The sequence below is a fragment of the Struthio camelus genome, chromosome W, assembly GCF_040807025.1.
Source record: "Struthio camelus isolate bStrCam1 chromosome W, bStrCam1.hap1, whole genome shotgun sequence".
Classification (NCBI taxonomy): Eukaryota; Metazoa; Chordata; class Aves; order Struthioniformes; family Struthionidae; genus Struthio; species Struthio camelus.
Window position 1 is genome coordinate 8166159 of NC_090981.1, and position 18748 is coordinate 8184906.

The 18748-nt window shown below is 36.9% G+C and overlaps 2 pseudogenes; both read right to left on the reverse strand.

Moving 5' to 3' along the window:
- Positions 1-11579, reverse strand: part of LOC104141038 (kinesin-like protein KIF27) — a 33618-nt pseudogene extending 22039 nt beyond the window's left edge.
- A 1702-nt stretch (positions 11580-13281) lies between these two features.
- On the reverse strand, positions 13282-18352 carry LOC138060923 (queuosine 5'-phosphate N-glycosylase/hydrolase-like; annotated as a pseudogene).
- Between the last annotated feature and the right edge of the window lie 396 nt (positions 18353-18748).

Below are 18748 nucleotides of genomic sequence, written 5' to 3' on the forward strand. Positions count from 1 at the left end.
GAACCTTGCGGGGAAGGGACAGGGCTGTCACAGGCACCGCAGAGCATCGGCCCGTGGTGAGGTTCAGGGGGGCGTGGGTTTAAGGCGAACTAAGAGGCTACAGTGTGGGGTACTGCACATGCACTACAGATAACAAGGGGAGCAGTAATTCTTTAGATCTACAGATAACTAGTCCAGACTGGCACCTATGTGGTGCAAGTCTAAGGGTCACGACCTGTTGTTTCTCATGGGTTCTGCACATCAAGTGTTTTGGCAGCTGGAATAATTGATCCGTCAGCGTGCTCCTATCTCCTTGCCAATCTTCTGCTGTTTACCCACTACATATACAAACATCAGGAATCATAGTCTTGTCCTTCATCCACTAGATGAATCCAATTTATTAAGTGATACAGTTCTGATTCAAACAAAACACCCATAAGACTGGTGGATATCGATGTCCAAAAAAAAGCCTGAAGAATCTGTCCTGAAATAATGAATGTATTTATTTATACATATATCTCATTTGAACCATCTTTCCAGAGTGATATGTACCAGAGGAAAAATACCCGTAATCTGTTTGTTTCCTGAGCCTCCTTTAAAGACTGCAGTTGTTCTTCATTTTCCTGTATTAACGTCTTCATTTGATTCTGCAATACCTTCAGCTCATGATCCTTCTGACTAAATACCTCTTCATCCATAACTAGAGCCTGCTAGATAATAAAAGGAAAGTTCAGCTGGGGAAGAGGGGACAGTGTTATTCTTACAATTGGAAAAATGAAAAAAAAAATCATTCATTTGGGGTTTAAAACAGCAAAGTTTTGAAGTATATACAGCAAATTCTCCAAGTGGTTTTGTGTTGTTTCTACTAATTATTTCTTCACTTCTGTGTTTCATCTATTGATTTCCTTCTGACAAGTTTATTTCTCCCAAAGGAAAAAATGTACCCATAACCAATACTACAGGATGAAGTGAGTATGTAACTACAATTATTTTCTTTATAGTGTGCTGTGAGATGTAGCCATAAGATCTCAACATCAACCACAAGAGTAGTACACTTCTCAAAATGAAGTAAAGATGGCCTTCCTCATTCTGCAACTGACATAACTGCCTAAAGAGACCATAAGATCGCAGAAGCCAAATGCAAAGTATGGAAGCATCACCTCTTAGTGTTCTAAAGCTGGATACCTATGTACAACCAGCTTACCTACATCTTTCTTCCAAGGTAAGATAAACCTTAACAGCTTTTAAGAGTGCATTCAAGAACCTGATGTTTCTTTAGAGAGCAGAACCTTTCCCAAAGGCTATGTACCAATGCAATGCATTGTTTCTATTAAACTTAACAGACGTGTGTCCTGCCTCACATTGGTACCATATCATCATTCAGAGTTGAGCCAACTACAGAAAAAAAAGAGAAAATAAAGGCTAGTAAATAAAGAAACTTGCACAGATGTTAACATGATGACAGAGTGGGGTAGGATGCAGTGATACAAAATTAAGCATACTGTCCGTTTATTTCTTTTTGACCTTATACAGTTGACTGCTAGGAAGTAGTCTTTCGGTATGCAATACATGGACCTACACCAAAACAGTACATGCTAAGTAGATGATATTGATCTTTAAATGAAGACAATGAATTTACCTATAGCGCTTGTCACATCCAAATATTTTAGTTAACTTTTACTAGAAAAAAAGACACCTCTCCCCAAGATAATCATTTACATTAATCTACATCTAATCTAGAGGAGGGGAGAGCAGTAGATGTTGTCTACCTCGACTTCAGTAAGGCTTTCGACGCTGTCTCCCATAACATCCTCATAGGCAAGCTCAGGAAGTGTGGGCTAGATGAGTGGACAGCAAGGTGGATTGAGAACTGGCTGAAGGGCAGAGCTCAGAGGGCTGTGATCAGTGGTGCGGAGTCTAGTCTGGCTGATACACCAGAGGGCTGTGCTGCCATTCAGAGGGACCTGGACAGGCTGGAGAGGTGGGCGGAGAGGAACCTCCTGCAGTTCAACAAAGGCAAGTGCAGGGTCCTGCACCTAGGGAGGAATAACCCCAGGCACCAGGACAGGCTGGGGGCTGACCTGCTGGAAAGCAGCTCTGCAGAGAAGGACCTGGGAGTCCTGGTGGACAACAAGTTGACCATGAGCCAGCAGTGTGCCCTTGTGGCCAAGGCCAAGGGTATCCTGGGGTGCATTAGGCAGTGTTGCCAACAGGTCGAGGGAGGTGATCCTGCCCCTCTACTCAGCCCTGGTGAGGCCACATCTGGCGTCCTGTGTCTAATTCTGGGCTCCCCAGTACAAGAGAGACATGGAGCTCCTGGAGCAAGTCCAGCAAAGGGCTACCAAGATGATGAAGGGACTAAAGTATCTCTCCTATGAAGAAAGGCTGAGAGAGCTGGGCCTGTTCAGCCTGGAGAAGAGAAGACTGAGAGGGGATCTGATCAGTGTGTACAAGTATCTGAAGGGGGGGTTGTCGAGAGGATGGGGCCAGACTCTTCTCAGTGGTGCCCAGGGACAGAATAAGAGGCAACGGGCACAAACTGAAACACAGAAAGTCCCATCTGAACATGAGGAGAAACTTCTTTCCTGTGAGGGTGACAGAGCCCTGGAACAGGTTGCCCAGAGAGGTTGTGGAGTCTCCATCCTTGGAAATATTCAAAATCTGTCTGGACAGGGTCCTGTGCAACGTGCTCTAGGTGACCCTGCTTGAGCAGGGAGGTTGGACTAGATGATCTCCAGAGGTCCCTTCCAACCTCAACCATTCTGTGATTCTGTGATACCCTTCTTTTCTAGGAAATCCAGGAACTCAAACAAAAATTAAAAAGGATACCACAGTTTGCATTATTTATGTGAAAAGTAAAATGCAACATGAATATGTACTTGGAACTAAACACTGTAAAACAATAGTTTCCTAGCCTTTGCAGGCCCATGAGAATAATAAGTAAGCAATACATTTGGTAACACAAATACATTATTTCTGCTTACTCTGTTGGCCACAGTTAATTTTTTTATATTTCTGTGGTCATAGAAATATTAGAGGGAGGGATCCAGCAAGCTGTAGGAACTATTGGTGAAGAAGTATTTATTTTAACATACATAACTAAATATCAAAATATACCTGCCCAATATTTTTACTTTGAGTAAGACTGCACCATCCAGGCAATGACACCTGGTAGCAACAAAAAAAAAAAAAAGGTGTGTACACACAAGAATAGGTTCCACTGTTTGCTATTAAATCAGATGGTCTGGCTGTAAGCCCAGCTCATGAGTCTTTATTGCTCTCTTTGTTTTAGCCTCTCTCTAACCATCTGCTCCTGGCATACTGACCTAGGGGACCTTTCAGTTTAATGCAATTATTGCACTCTTTTGAACCTTGGAATCAGAGGCTTAAAATAAGCTTGGGGAGAAAAGAAAGATAGAAAAAAAATAGAGGTAATTTAGAATGACAGGAACCAAGAACAGAGTTTTAAAAAGGAATTTAAGACATAATTTATATATGCAATTGCCTGATAAGAATCTATATCACTTATCAGAATTTGGTGTGCAAATTGCAAAACAGGTTGATGTTATCAAATTCTAACTCATTGGAGCACAGTCTCCTACTACAAGACAGACTCAGATTAGTTTTTTGGATCTGTTCACGAAGATCATCTTTTCATCAGAACTTCATTCAAGTTCTAGTTTCAGACTACTGTGCAGAAATTTCAAGTTACAAAATTAATTTTTATTTGAGGCTCTGCTTATTGTACATTTTAATATCTGCATTATTTGGGATGTTTTGTTATTCATATTCAATGTTTTAACTCAGTACATCCAAGATATACACTTCCTAAATGTATATGGGGATGTCCCCAAGAAGAATTATGTAGTTGATCATGTTTCAGTTCTATGAGGAGACATTATCATGCTCGGGAAGGCTGAGAGCTCTTCTCCCCATAGATCATTGTCTGGCACTATTATCTGCTGTCTGAGAAAGCTATTTCAGAGTTACCAGCATGAGAGGATCCTCATGGGACAGCTGCATGCTGAGAACCCCATATCTTGTTTTGAAATTCTCACCTCAGCTGAAAAACTGTAAAGCACCACAATGGCACCAAAAAGCAGAAAGTTGATATATAACTCAGAAGCAAGTGTTAGAAAAGCGATGAGAAACAAAAATCTGTAAATAGTTTAGAAACCTCAGTAAACTAAAGGCCTGATAATGAAAAGGGGGTGTTCTTGGCAGAAACACTGCAGGAACACCACTGAAGAAATACAGACTAGGAAAATCTGATTTAATAACATAAGATACTTGCAACTTCATAGTACTATGAACTTTACCCATGGATTATCTGTAAATGCACTGATACCAGTAGAATATCTGCATTGTAATTACCCCTGTAATGCTTCTGACAGACTAATTTATTGGCAGGATTTAAAACAATTTCTGAGTTTACAGGACAACTAAAACTACTGTAGCCTAAAACAAAAAAACTAACAGATAAAACAGCTCAATCTCATAGAATCATCTTAAAAATTACTAGCCAAAGTATTACATTTATTTACCTATCTCTACCATGATGAATTGATACTTCAACCACCCATTAAAGTAAAACTATGTCCCAGAGGATTAGGCAAACAGAACTGTACAAGATTGTGAATATTTAGTCAAATGAAGTATGGGTAAGTGTAACAGTTTTCATCTTTCAAAATTGAACTTAAGTTTTAGCAGACAGTCATTCCGCATAATGTTATTTATTTGAATAATCAGCTTTTAATTAAATATCTGGCATGTTTTTAGTTCCCTCTTTAGCTGAAGAATTGTGATGTGATGGGACTCTTCTTGGTTGGTTCCAGTCCCAGTATCAATCCACTGCATGGTGAGGGCTTCCTTCCTTACTTCCTGTACCATGATGATACAGCTCTGCAACCTGTCCTGCTGGCTTCTTCCTTCAAATCAATCAGGAATGGGAAGACTTCATCTAGGCAATTTCTGTAACTGAAGCACTCGACCTGAAGCTGGGTGAGCCACTCTTCAAGTGAACTGATTTGAGTCCTTTCTTGAATCAAGTCTTGTGAACCCTGATTACCATAATTACTAACTTGCTGATTCTGCAAAGCTTCTCAAATCAATCTGATGAATCAATCTGATGTCAAGTTCCATTTCATCAATCCGGTCTTGATCAGGGTTGTAGTTTACAATGGGTTTATTTCTAATGTTTTTGGTTCTGTTGGCATATTTGAGGGAATTCAAAAATTCATCAAAATCTGATGAGGATGGACTTATACATTTTATCATGACAGTCTTGGCATTTCCTCCTAGGGAGTCTTTCAGAATACGAGTGATTTTAGCATCCCTGTATGGAATATGTACACTTTTCCTCTTTGGGTCTCCAAGGGCACTGATGACATTTCCCAAGGCTAACAAATCACTGTTGATCTGAATGGATTCTCTGAACCATTCACCAGTATTTCCAGTCTTTGTTACCCTCTCTGATCCCACCAAATCCACAAAATGGAACTTTGAAGCAATCATCCAGACTGATTTCCAAGATGAATATTGTGCAGCATCAGTATTTTTTTAAGACTCTTCATATTGTTTCTGACAAACGCTGATGGTAAAAATGGCATGAGATCGACTGGAGTGCTCATTTATTTGCGTTGTACCTGTGTGACGAGCTGCATTGCCACCTTCCAACAGGCTCATCACTTTGTTGGAGGTATGCCGGGGGGGGGGGGAGGAGATTAGGGCATTATTCAGTCTTTCACAGGTAGTTAACAAAACAAAGCCCTGAAGGAAGGAGCAAGACAACACCATAAGTCAGCCAGATAAGGAAGTACCCAAATAAGCCCGAAGAGAACAAAAACAGCTGATAAACAGAAGAGAACTACTTGAACTACGGGTGAACTATCCTAATTAGCATAGTAAAAAAGCCCATCCACGAACAGGGAAGCCCCCTACCCACCAAAGCCCCTTCCCCACAGAACATGTGTAGTAGAAAAAGAGGATACTGTGACTTTAAACGAAGACGAGACCTAGCAGAACCAATGGGAACAAGGATGACTTAACGCAGTTGTAAAATGTACTGACACATTCGACTTGGTATTCCTTGGCGCAAACAATCACTTCAAACACCAAACCAAATAAATGAAGAATAGCAATTAATTCTAAACTCTCAGCAAAAGTTTACAGCAATTATGGATAGTCAATCCACAACCACTAACTAGAGAAAGATACAAGCCTGCATTATTATGAGCTCACAGCACATACCTAAAGGAAAATAAGACATCAATATGTGAAAAGCACAAGGTACAGCACATTTGAAACCTGTAGATATTTAATATGTGGGTGTACCATGTTAAAGCATTTGAAACAAATAATAACTTAAGCATAATAAACAGCTTTAGTCATTTGCACATTGCCATATGCAATTTGCAATCTAGTGCTAGCTAGAAAAAGTATGAGCAATCTCATCTTAAAGGGTATTTTTCCAGTTTCAAAAAAAGGGAAGTAAAGTTTATAGTAGGAATGATTCCTAAGTCCTGGTAAGAACAGAATTTCTATTTTGTATTGTTCAGGTAGCAAGGCCTTTTGGACAGTTATCTCTTTATTTGAATAATCTAATAATGTATAAGTGGTAATGAATATTCCTACTAACATATTTTTTGTCCATAATTTTAACGAAGAATGGAAAGATCTTGCCCTAGCAGGTACATGATCTACTTAAGCTGACTGAAACCATACTGAGAAAGAGCAATAGTTTAAAACATATTGCTGGATCATTATGAAGCAATGATATAGCCTGCAGGCTAGGTTTTGTGCTAAGTAAATGTACATACAGTGCCTTCTTCCAACTACAGACAAGAAAGCCATGCCAGTTCAATGCAACAGTATATTACTATTTAAACAAACAGAACAATTAGAAAATAAAGACAGAAAACCAGATCACACAGTTTCAGAATAAAACATCTCTGCAGTGGATTCTTTTAGCATTTTCCTGTAGTGGACAGGAGGACTATGAGATAAGTGTTAATTTCAAAGCTTCCAAAAATATCAGATGCTACCCTTAATGAGATGTTCTCCTTTCTCCCACTCAGTTCATATGGAAATGGGGGCAGATTTTTACACTATAAAGGGCTTAACCATTATAATTTTTAAGAGAGAAGCAAAGGTTCAATCTTGAAATACTTATTCAAGTGAACAATCACATTTATGTCATTGTGTTTTTAGGCAAAATTTGCAGAAGCAGTAACTGTATTTCTACCTTATCATCTGTAGCCATTTCTACTGGAACATCTGTATCATTCACAGGTGTCTAAAAACAAGACTGCTTCAAATCACCTAAACTGAACTTATTATGATCTAAAAATAGAACTTTTTTCTAGTATTAGCAATCAGTAAGTTCTTTTCATGAGAAGGCAAGAATAATCTGCATTTGGGCACACAAATAAAACCAAACGCACGAGTTGTAGAGCTGATATCCTACCTGTATTTCCCTTTTCATCTTCTCAGATATGTAAGTTTTTCACAGAGGTCTCCAACTCCAATAAATCTTGAAGTTTTTCCTTGTAAACCTCTATATATGATACTTTCACACTGAAATCAATGTTATGGTTTTCAGAGATATGCTGAAATAACTCCTGAATAGCCCGTGGGATTATGCCTTTTTCATCCTCTGCAACTGATGCTAAAATATAAACAAAGATGTCACAGAAGCTTGCAGTCACTCTGCCACAGAAATTACAAAGGCTGAAGATAGAAGTCTGTGAGCTTTATTACTCAATACACTAACAAATCTAGTGTTCAGTGTTCCCAGTGATTTATGTAAATATTTGCATTTCTGAGGATTAGAATATTTGTTTGCATGCATTAATAGGATTCAAAGTTAAGTTCTGAATTATTTTATGTTAAATTCCAAAAAAATAGGAAAAATATGGAGTCTGCTTTAACCCCATACTGCTCAGAGGGCATTCTTCATTCCTATTCATTATGGATAGTAACAACATCACAAAGGCTTAGAAAGAAAATCTACAAGTTTCACTTAAGTACCGTAAAGACCATTCATAAATCTTGTCTCACCGAATTACTACCAACATTTATGATAATTTCCTATTTTTTCAAAGTACATATGGATCACTAATGCCTAACTCTGCTGTTTTAAATACTTGGTACAGGACAATGCTTCCATAAATAGCTTTTGTTATTTATTCAAGAATATGGAAACCGACTGCCTGTCCATGAAAGGATACCAAGTATCTTTCTTCTTTTTACCAAGAAAATGAAGGGTTGCTCACATCTAACTCTGAATTTAATAAATATACATTAAAAAGCTAAAGCTGCTGAGCTTTGAACAGCCATATATTGTGGCATCCACCACCTAAAGAATTTCGCTAACAATGGTACTTACAAGAATATTAAATAACTATTGCTAGAGGAAAGACAGCATCAAGTTAGAAGAACAGGCAGAATTAAATATAAAGAAGATTTTAATATCTACTAAGAGATTTACAATAATTGTTTATATCCATTTGGAAGACTTAAATTATAAATAAAACTACCATGTAACAATTTGGGATCATCTATGATTATTATAAATAGTGCCTTAAAATGCAAACATTATATCAAAGAAAGAAAATCTAATCTTCAAATAGTTAATTTTAAGAATTGACCTGAAATCAAATATTACAGTCACAGATAATTCAAAGGATTGTCCATATTGTGGAATAACATGTAATTACCAGCTGACATACTAGCATGTAAAAACAAACAGTCTAACCTAGAATACTGAGCCACAAAGTAGTATCTTACAATTTTATTCCTGTGAGAATTCCTACCTTGACACCAGACCCTAAAAGGAATTATATTTTGATATTCTGATAATTCAAGATAAGGTCAGAGGTAACTAGTAGAGGTGCTATTTAAATTGTTGGATTTGGCAAAATAAAGTATAATACAATGACATTAACATAAATCAAGATTCTTATCTGTTACATTACTATAAATCAGAATCTGGTCCCAAATCATTACTGTAAAACTAGTTAAAAGTATTTCCTTTTATTAGCCATCAGCAAGTTTTCAGATGGAGCAGAAGTCAGACTCATAAATAAGTCAAGATACCTAAACTGATACAATATTACCTCCTTCTATTGGTCTTGGCACGGAAATGACACTAACATAGAACTTTACTACATTCTGTGGGTACAAGACTAAGAGAAAATTAAATTAGTAAAAATCATGCTGAGCAAAATAAAAGAAAAAATAGTAAATGTACTAGCAAATTAATGATAATATTTCAAAACCTTTATGTAGAAACAAAATATATAATTTTAAGAGATGAGAATTTAGACTTTCAAAAATTACCATGATGCATAGCCTACAGCAATACTAATCAAATGGAGGATTGGTCTGGGGAAGGGATGGAGATAACGACACAGACTGTCCTGAGGAGGACAAGAGGGACCAAGAAAAATCTAGTCAGCCTTTGACCTTCTGCTGCTCTCTTTCTTGTCCCTCTTATTAAACAGAAGAAATTGTTACACTTCTGCAGATCACAGGGAAGAGGACCCAAAGCTTGTGATACGGGACTTTGTGGAAAGGCAGAAAGAAAAAAAAATGCATACGTGCAGAAGCTACAGAGGTTTTCTGCAAAGTATTACAGAAAAAAGTAGCCTGATCTAAGGTATTTGAGAAGTAATAGCTTGGAAATACCAAGCTAATTAAAAAGAAGAGTTTCACATATCCACTTTTAAAAAAGTGAAATTTAAATATGAAGTAAAAAAAACCAAAAGTAAATGAGCAAACAATTGCCTGAAGAGACTTTTAAAGGTAGGGTAAACGTAGCAAGACTTTCCAAACAGTGCATTTCAGAAAGTAATGCTAGTCTAAGTTGCATGTTAAAATGGAGAATGTGAAAGAGCACTTTATAAATTGATTGTATTTTTCTCAGATATCTTTGGTATAGCCTAAATTATGGATAATCTATGTTTAGAATAGCTCAACTATAGCATAAACTTTGGAAGCATGTTTTTTACCATACTTTTTTTCCATTACCCCTTAAAAATTCTTTTATTAGTAGCACAATGCTTAGATATCTTACTGATGCACCCTATGGAAATTACTAGAACACAGAGAGCTGGTATAATGATTCTCTATTCTGAGTAGGCCCAACAGAATTATCCAATGAAAGTCAATAATGGGGAAAGCTAAGCAGCAAATCAAAGACAAAGAAGAAGAAAAAAAAATATATACACAAAGAAAAAGCCAACAGCTAATCTGATCTAGACACTGCAAATTATTCAAAATATAACTGCTGAGCAAAGTTATTTCAAAATTGCAGAATCATCTGCTATGTATTAAATACTTAATTTAAACAAATAGACTGATCACAAGCCACAAAAACAAAATAAACTTTCTACAACCTACCAATGTGACCTCCTCCAATAGTGTAAGTCTTCCCAGAACCTGTCTGTCCATAGGCAAATACTGTAGCATTATATCCTTCAGTCAAAGACACTACAAGAGGCACAAGTTGTGTATACTTCTTCTTGGGTTGAATTTTTGCCAAATACAAAATCAAAAGTGAAAATACAATCTTTTCCGATGATAATTTGTTGTGTATTTGGGACTAATCTCACACGCACTTGATGATTATGAAGAACTTTCTTAGAAAGCAGAGGCCTGATCCATAAAGCAACTTTAACTGGGATCTCCTCTGTGCCAGAACTCCATCTCTGTGTTCCCCACTCAATATTCAAGGAACCATTGAGAAATCTGTTACAATTCCTGTCTTCACCTCATTCTCAATTGTCTATAACTAAGAACAAAAATTTTCTGAGTTAAAAATTAATTTCCTGATGAAGTACAAAGTTGAAGAGTTTTCTAGAAAAAATACATGAGCACAATAAAACTCTGAAAAGTAATTATGGCATAAAAGCAGCTACATTAATAACTGTTAAATCAATTTATAAATTAATTTTGCCTCCATTAGTTTCTAAGATACCAGACTTAATCTGAAATCTGAGAGTCACCTCATCTTCTATTTGAATATAACATAGTCATGTGAAGCAACAGTACCATAAGGGTTTGTTAATAAATTTTGTTGATAAAACATATGCTCAAATGAATCCACTTATTTTCCTATAGCTGCATTCATGCTGCATGGGCAACAGAAATCAGTGAAACAAAATATTTTTCTCCCAAAGTTGTGTGTGTGTGTGTGTGTGTATACACATATATGTATACACACACATGCTTTTAAAATGCTCTTCTACTTAAGAAAGGCCAAGCAGTCCAAACTGGACAAGCACAAAGCAAGCAGTTGTGTTGCCTACAAAGCAGGTGTGATTTTAAATACATCTAATTATTACACATAAAGTATTCCTCTGATTCCTCTGTTTAAGCATATACGTAATTAATTTTTATTAATTATATATGTTAGCAACCATAGCTCCTTATACTGCCCCCTGCTTATTCATTCTTACAATGTAGACAGTATACAGTACCACAACCATAAATATCAAGCTTTCTTTAAAGTTGTCCTTTAGGAACATTCAAAAACCCTCACAGGTAACAAGTGCTGCTGGATCCCAAGCATATAATTTCTTTTTGCTCATTCTAAGCATTCTTGCAACACAAAGGAAAGTTTGCTGAACTCCCACACATTGCTTTCCAGAAAGATGTATTACTGAACTGACAGAACTCCTCAGCTAAACACCTGAAATTCAGGTTTGTTGAAAACATAGCCAACTTTAAACATTCTTTTATGGTTGCAAAGAGATGAGTTTTTGCATATCATTTTATTTCATTTAGTTTGTTTGAGGACTTGCCCTTTCAGAGTTGAGAAACTCTGGAAATTGAAAAATAGAAAAACCCTATTTTATTAACTGAGTAGAAAAAAAAAACCCCAAGCAAAAGCGTGAGGCTGAAATAAGCCACATATCATAAAGGATATAGTGATCAGAAACAACTATTTAAATTTACTAGCTAAGAATTCAAAACACATTTTGATCATTTTCTGTTTTTACTTATCCAGGTAGCATCCTTTGTATCCACAGGCAAGTACTACTTTAAAATGCTGACATTCTGCCTTTTAAAAATTACACTTCAAACAAAAACAGTTTAAAACAAGTCACACACGGAAAGAGAAATATTATTTGTTGTTTCATAAAGTAACGCCATAAAATTGAGAATCTGAAACAGATGCACGTTACAAAAATACTTTGGTGTCGTATAACATATGCTCTCGGTTATTAAAAAGCAGTAGATGTATCGGCAAGGCTTGGATCTGATCGGAACATTTTGAGGTTGGATTAGCATGCTTCCTACGCTTGCGATGGGCTGAGGTGCGCCTTTGACTCCCAACCTGGCAGAGGACGGGGACAAACGCCGGTCCTGGGAGTCCCTCACACAGGCAGCAGCGGGGCTCCGGGGGCCAGGAGGGCACCCCCGGCGCCCGCTCGGCTCCGCACCGCCGCCGAGCCCTGCCCAGGGCCGCCGGGGAGGTAAGCAAGGGGCCGCGACAGACCCACCCACAGCGGCAGCGGCTCCGGACCTCTCCCCTTGTTTACGGCTCCTCGCTAGACAACTGCGGCAACGTCCGGCGGCCCTGCGGCGCCGCCCCGCGCCCACAGCACCCCCGGCGGCGGGAGGGGCGCGCAGCCGGCGCTGCCCGCCACGCCGCTACCCAGCGCCCACAGAGGGGCTGACGTCGCCCGTCCGCCGGGTTCCAGCGCGCGAGCGGAGCGCGGCAAGGGAGCAGCAGCAGGTGGTACGCAACCAATAACGGCCGCCTCAGCGGCCCCCCACCCACTCGCTCGCCGCCCCTCACCTCACGGAAACCGCCACGGGGAGAGACTCTGGGGCTTTGCAGACTTTATTTGATTTTTAAATAACCAGTGCACTGATATAACTTGCATTATAAATCATACCCGCATTTTAATTACTCAGCTCTAGTCAATCGTGACAGGAAAAGTTCAGGTTTTCTTGAACACAAACAACAGGTCATCTCAATGTAGCTTTGACAACATTTGCAGGCGTGGTGTTGCCACAAAAACAACTGCCTGGAGTGTAAAGAGAGATATGCATGTGCATATATATATATATATACACACACATACAAACACACAGGCAAACACAGAACTCGAAGCATGAGTAGTAAAACCTTGAATTAGTATGAATTGTCCATAAAAGTTTTACCCTATTAATTCCAGTCATGGCTAGTGAAAGATTCAGGAAAAATAACAAGCAAGAATTATTAAATACATCATCAGAAAGTAAGTATTTGACTTAGCAAGTTCCAAATTAGTATTTGACAGACCAACATATGAAAAGAGTAATGCAGAATAACACATTGATACAACTGCTGAGAGACTGGCATTAATAATATATACACCATACTCTATGAAATGGAATATCTTTCATGTCTTCCCTGTGATCCCTGGCATAGTCCCAAAGATAATAATCAAGTAAAACCACGTTGATCTTTTCACACATGTCCTGACCCTTCCTCTCATAGAGCTCCAGCAGGTGCTTACAAATCAATGCACAGCAGCAAATAGAACAACCACGGATCTCCACCTCCTGTTTATCTCCAGATTGGAAAATTGCTCCTGCAGGACACAAGAAAAAGCAATTAAATTATGTTCGAGAGACAGAAGTTCCAGAATGTCCTGAATTTTCTCTTTTTATTCATATTTATTCTATCCTAGAACTGCAATTTTGACAGCTTACACTACCATCAATAACAGTGTTGCTACACATTTTCTATGGACTACTTTAAGTTTACCAATATGTATCTATAAGTTTGTCTCTCATTCAATTAAAAGGCCATCATGTATTTTAAGAGAGTGGATTAAGAAAAGAACAGGTATTTGGGTTATACTGCACATTATATGACTATTTCTTTGTTTGTGGAGACAAAAAAGATATCCAAACACAATTCCAAGACTGTGTATTTTTTGCAAGGGTTAACTTTACTCCTTTTAAGAAGATGAGAGATTAAATAAATCATGTAGACAATTTGTCTTTTCCATGAATCCCAACAAGGACATGTCCATCCAAGTAATTCAAATAAATGGGTCTTTTTTACATATGCAGCCATTCTATTAAGATCCACGGACAATTGTGTTTGTCTGTTTATCCTGCTGTGTAATTTTAGAATTGAGTAATAGTAGTTCTCCCTATAAATGCAGTCATTTTACAGCAGCAAAAGGATTGGTTTATGTTTTTATTCATTGAAGTTCACAGTTAATATGTGCAGGAAAATGGAATCATGGTTAAAAAGTTAGATTCATTTCTCATCTTGTATGATTATCTTCATTAAAAGCTATTACATATATTTTTAGATGGACATTTATAAATATTACCTTGCTTTTCCTCATATAAACAGTAGTTGCTAGCAGTTCAGTACAGATAAACAGGAATCCCCATACTTTTATATCTTCTTTGAACTAATGAAGAAATCAGTGCTTCTATTATCTAAACCTGAAAATCACAACTACACTCCTGCTGAAAAGTTTTTTGCAACAGCGGCCTTTTTGAAACTGGGAAATCAACTGGCTTAGAGTCTCTTTAATCCTCCCTCATTGGTGTTTAATCCAAGGAAAAGTTTGTTCTTTATAAAAAAAAAAAGTTTAACATCTCATTTGAGATTACTGTTAGAGAATGAGATCTCCCCTGTTACCCCATCACTACATAAGAACTCCTCATTCCTTGGAGGGAGAAAAAAAACCCCTCATAGTGACAAAACATTACGTTTTAAAATTAGCTTTAGTCTATGCTATCAGAAAACACAACTACTCAATATTAGCAAGGGAGGTACAAACCTTCACGTAGTTTCTTCATTAGTTCCTCAGAGTATTTCATTGCTTTTAAGTGAAGAAGAACTTGAGGGATCCTGTAGTCAGCAAATATAGTCAGACTAGAAATGGCACCAAAGAAACCATCTCCTTTGCCTTCTAATACGCTCCACATATCAGTCACAAGTATTTGTGCTCATTTGTAAAAGGACACATTTTTATTCTGATAAAGAAAAATTCCCAAATTATTTAAGTACCTGAGAGACATTAATATATAGAGAAAATTACATGTACAGAGAGACACATATGGAGTCACATTGTTCTAGAAAACACAATAACACTTTGGTTAAGCAAATATTTTAACTAACAAACAGGATAAAAGAACAACACTATGAACACCTTAAAATTAATACACTATTGAACCACAAAGAAATGTCATATGGAATCTTCATAAACTTTTGAAATAAAAGAGAAACATACTAGAAATTACTTCAATTCAATAAAAAATTGCTTAGATTACACTCAGATCTCAACACACAAATGTTTGTTTATTTCTACTGGGCAAACATGGTGACTGGAGTTCAGCAAACACAAATTCTTTCAGAAACCCTAGTATTCATCCAACCTTTTATTTAGAGGAGAGAAGCATAAGCAGCATGTATTAGATTAGACAACTGACATGTTTTGTTAATCACCTTATCCCTAATGTTAAGGAAATAAAATTCTAGTGAAAACTATATTGAATGGCACTGTGGTGTGTAGTAGATTTTGCTAGTTAAAGAGGGGAGAAGGAAATTAATTTCAGTAAGTGGCATATTTGCAAATATGAGATTTTCTTAAGTATTATGAATGGTTCTATTTTTGTCAAATATTTTATTGCTGGTGCTAAACCTGCAAAAATTTATATGCTTTTGTGATTACTCACAAGGGGAAAAGTTAAAGATATGCTATGACCTGTATGGATTTAAGGCTTTCACTCTATGACAAAACAAAATGTGTGAAAGTAAATCTGCATCTTTAAAAAAAAAGCTACAAGTGGGTTAGAGTTTCTTTTTCTTTATAGCTAAAACAGATGTTCAATTTTTGATAAAGCATGCCTACCAACATGACATAACTGATATGGCTACTCTAAAATACAAGATGGGTATTCTATTCATTTCCAGTTTTACTCTACCACCCTCCTTCATATAGTCACAATTTACAAATGACATTTTAAAAACTGATTTAATCTTACTTTATTGCCAAGATGCTACAGACTATTCCAGAAAACAAAGCATATTTTTTGTCATCAAGTGCTATTCTCCAGAAACACTGAAAACAAGATGTCCTACTATGTTTCACAGAACAGCAACTTCTGCGAACATTTTGAAAACTGTTTCTTTCTCTGTACTTCATTCCCTATTTGACGTAGATAAACAAACTTACTTCTAGAGAATACTATAGACAATTTTGTATGTTAAATAATAAAATATCATTTAAAACATCACAACAGGAAGTAAATAATTAATAGACCAAATCCCATTATAGCTCCTACAGCCCTGAAGCTAATGAAAAACAAAGATTGCTCTTCTGAAAGCATTAAGATTTTTCCAATACAGTAAAGAACTGATAGCCTCCAGCACTACACCATTTTACAAAAGCAGAGGAAGGAAGAATTCAAATGGAACTTTTCATCTCATGCAGCAATTTAATTCGGAAGAAAAATACTCTCTGGGACTTTTCATCAAGCACATGGATTTATAATTTCATTGTTTCAATTATTATTAATTTCTATACTGCACAGACCTCCTGAAGTTTGTGTAAAGTTCCATTTATGAAAAATACTACTTAGCATTTCTAATAATTTTTTCCACCATTCATTTCAACAGAATGGCAACGAAAGCCTTAGGTGGATGATAATACATCTAAAAGATAGTATCACTTGTCCAAAAATGGAACATTTTACCTGATGATAATACTACTAAACTGCTTTTTCAAGAACACCCTCACTTTCCAGGAAAAACTACCAGAATGGAGACACTTGTGCCTCCTCCTCATTACAATGAGCCAGTATCAAGAGATGTAACTAATTCTGACCTATTGATATGAAGAGAAAGGAGGAGTACTGGGTTGGTAAAAGATCAAAAAGAGATAGCACAGCTAATACAAAAATCAGAGACTAGGTGGATCATTATTATTTTATATTCTGAGTCCCAGGTGATGGGGAAAAAAAAAGGTGCATACATGCAGTGTCAATGACTGGAAGCTCTGAAAGGACTCTAAGGCATATGTGTCAGGGCATGACAATCCTGAATATGCAAGTATAACATAGTTTAAATAATTTCTGCCAGGATTCAAATTCAGCACAGCATTTAAATAGGTATATAAATGCACTTAAGTTTAAACCCATAGGAACCATTAAAAAAATCCTTACCAGTACAAAAAGGTTTTGTAGGGGTTTGTTTTTGGTTTGCAATTCACTTTTCAGAAGAAAAGAAACATAGGCAATTTATATAAATACATTCAGTAATGTGCAGTTTTAAAAAATGTTTTGTGTGTATGTTTGGTAAAACATATAGCCAAAGAATTGTCTTAATTTTAGAAGCTACCCTAGGAGGTCAGAACATAACTGAGGATAGTTGTCATAGTCTATCCATATAATTTGTAAACTGTCTACTAAAGAATTTATTTAATTATCAAATATATTTCTATTATTGATAGTTATTGAAGATCACTGCTTTGTTTTTGGATTTCTCACCTTGTTTTCAACTTCCTCCTAATCCTGTATTGAAGGCAAAGTCTTACTTGTGAGATCTCAACCTGCTGCCATAGAAACAATGTTGATAATATGATCCCTGTCATCCTGGTATTAGGTGCTAACACTGGCTTTGTTACAAGTAGAGCGCAAACTCGGTCTACATTATTTCACTCACCTTCAAAATACACAGCTTGCTTTGTGAAAGCAGAAAAACTGCTTCTGTATTGGTGCAATAGGCTTTACTACTATGTCAATGCTTACGGTCTGGGATCATTTTTGCAACAGCTTTTCATTCTGTAGTCTGCTGCTGCTTTTAATGAGCCTTGCTTTATAAAGCACTCAGCACCATCTCATGAATTACATCAACTCTGAACTGACTACCCTTTCAGAAAAATTTTCATGGACAACTTAACAGCCATACTTTAAAGCCACAATCAGTAAGGAATAAGTTCTTATGATAAAAAAATTCAATGTTAGAATCAACTTACCTCAAATACAGTTTTATCTCTGTAAGAAGGGAAATTTTCTAATACTAGACATAGTATTTTCTGAGCACTTTTTTTCACTCATTTTAACAAAGGTGAGGAAAAAGCTTCCAAACTTCTCCAACAGAACTGTTCCACTTTCATTCAGCACACGTCTCTCTTCAATCAAAGGCATGGGGACTTCTGTGTCAGAGTGAAATACGTGCCTAACTTGCTCAAGTATCATGGTGGCATAATACAAGGCACTAGTAATAGGCATTCCTTCAGAAAAGTAAAAATAAGTTCTTTAGGCTATCATACCATATCTGAAGAACTAATGTAGTGGCCTACTACAGATGAGAGCATTTATACTGCAACAGATTTGAAAAGCGTATCAACTCTTAAGATCAACCAAGTGATGATTACACTCAAATCATTGCTTCAAACTAAGTATGTGTTTGTACATAGTGTTCCCATCTATAGATAACAACTGTAACCACGGTACCTTTCTTCCTTTTAATATGCAATTCTTCCCATCTGCTTAGTCCTCACAGCTTAGCGTGGTGTTTTCATAGCATATGAAAATATATACCTGGCATATAGCTCCTAATCATTCTGCATTTACAAAAAGTATCTTCACACAAACCTTCCCTTAGTTTGCATGCAAACTTATAGGATTTTAATTAAAAATTGCATCTGTACCTACAAATAGATTTTTCAGGCATTAATTAGTACTGATAAAAAGACAGCAACAATGTGCTAGACTACTGTTTTTAAAAGCGTGTGATTTTTCA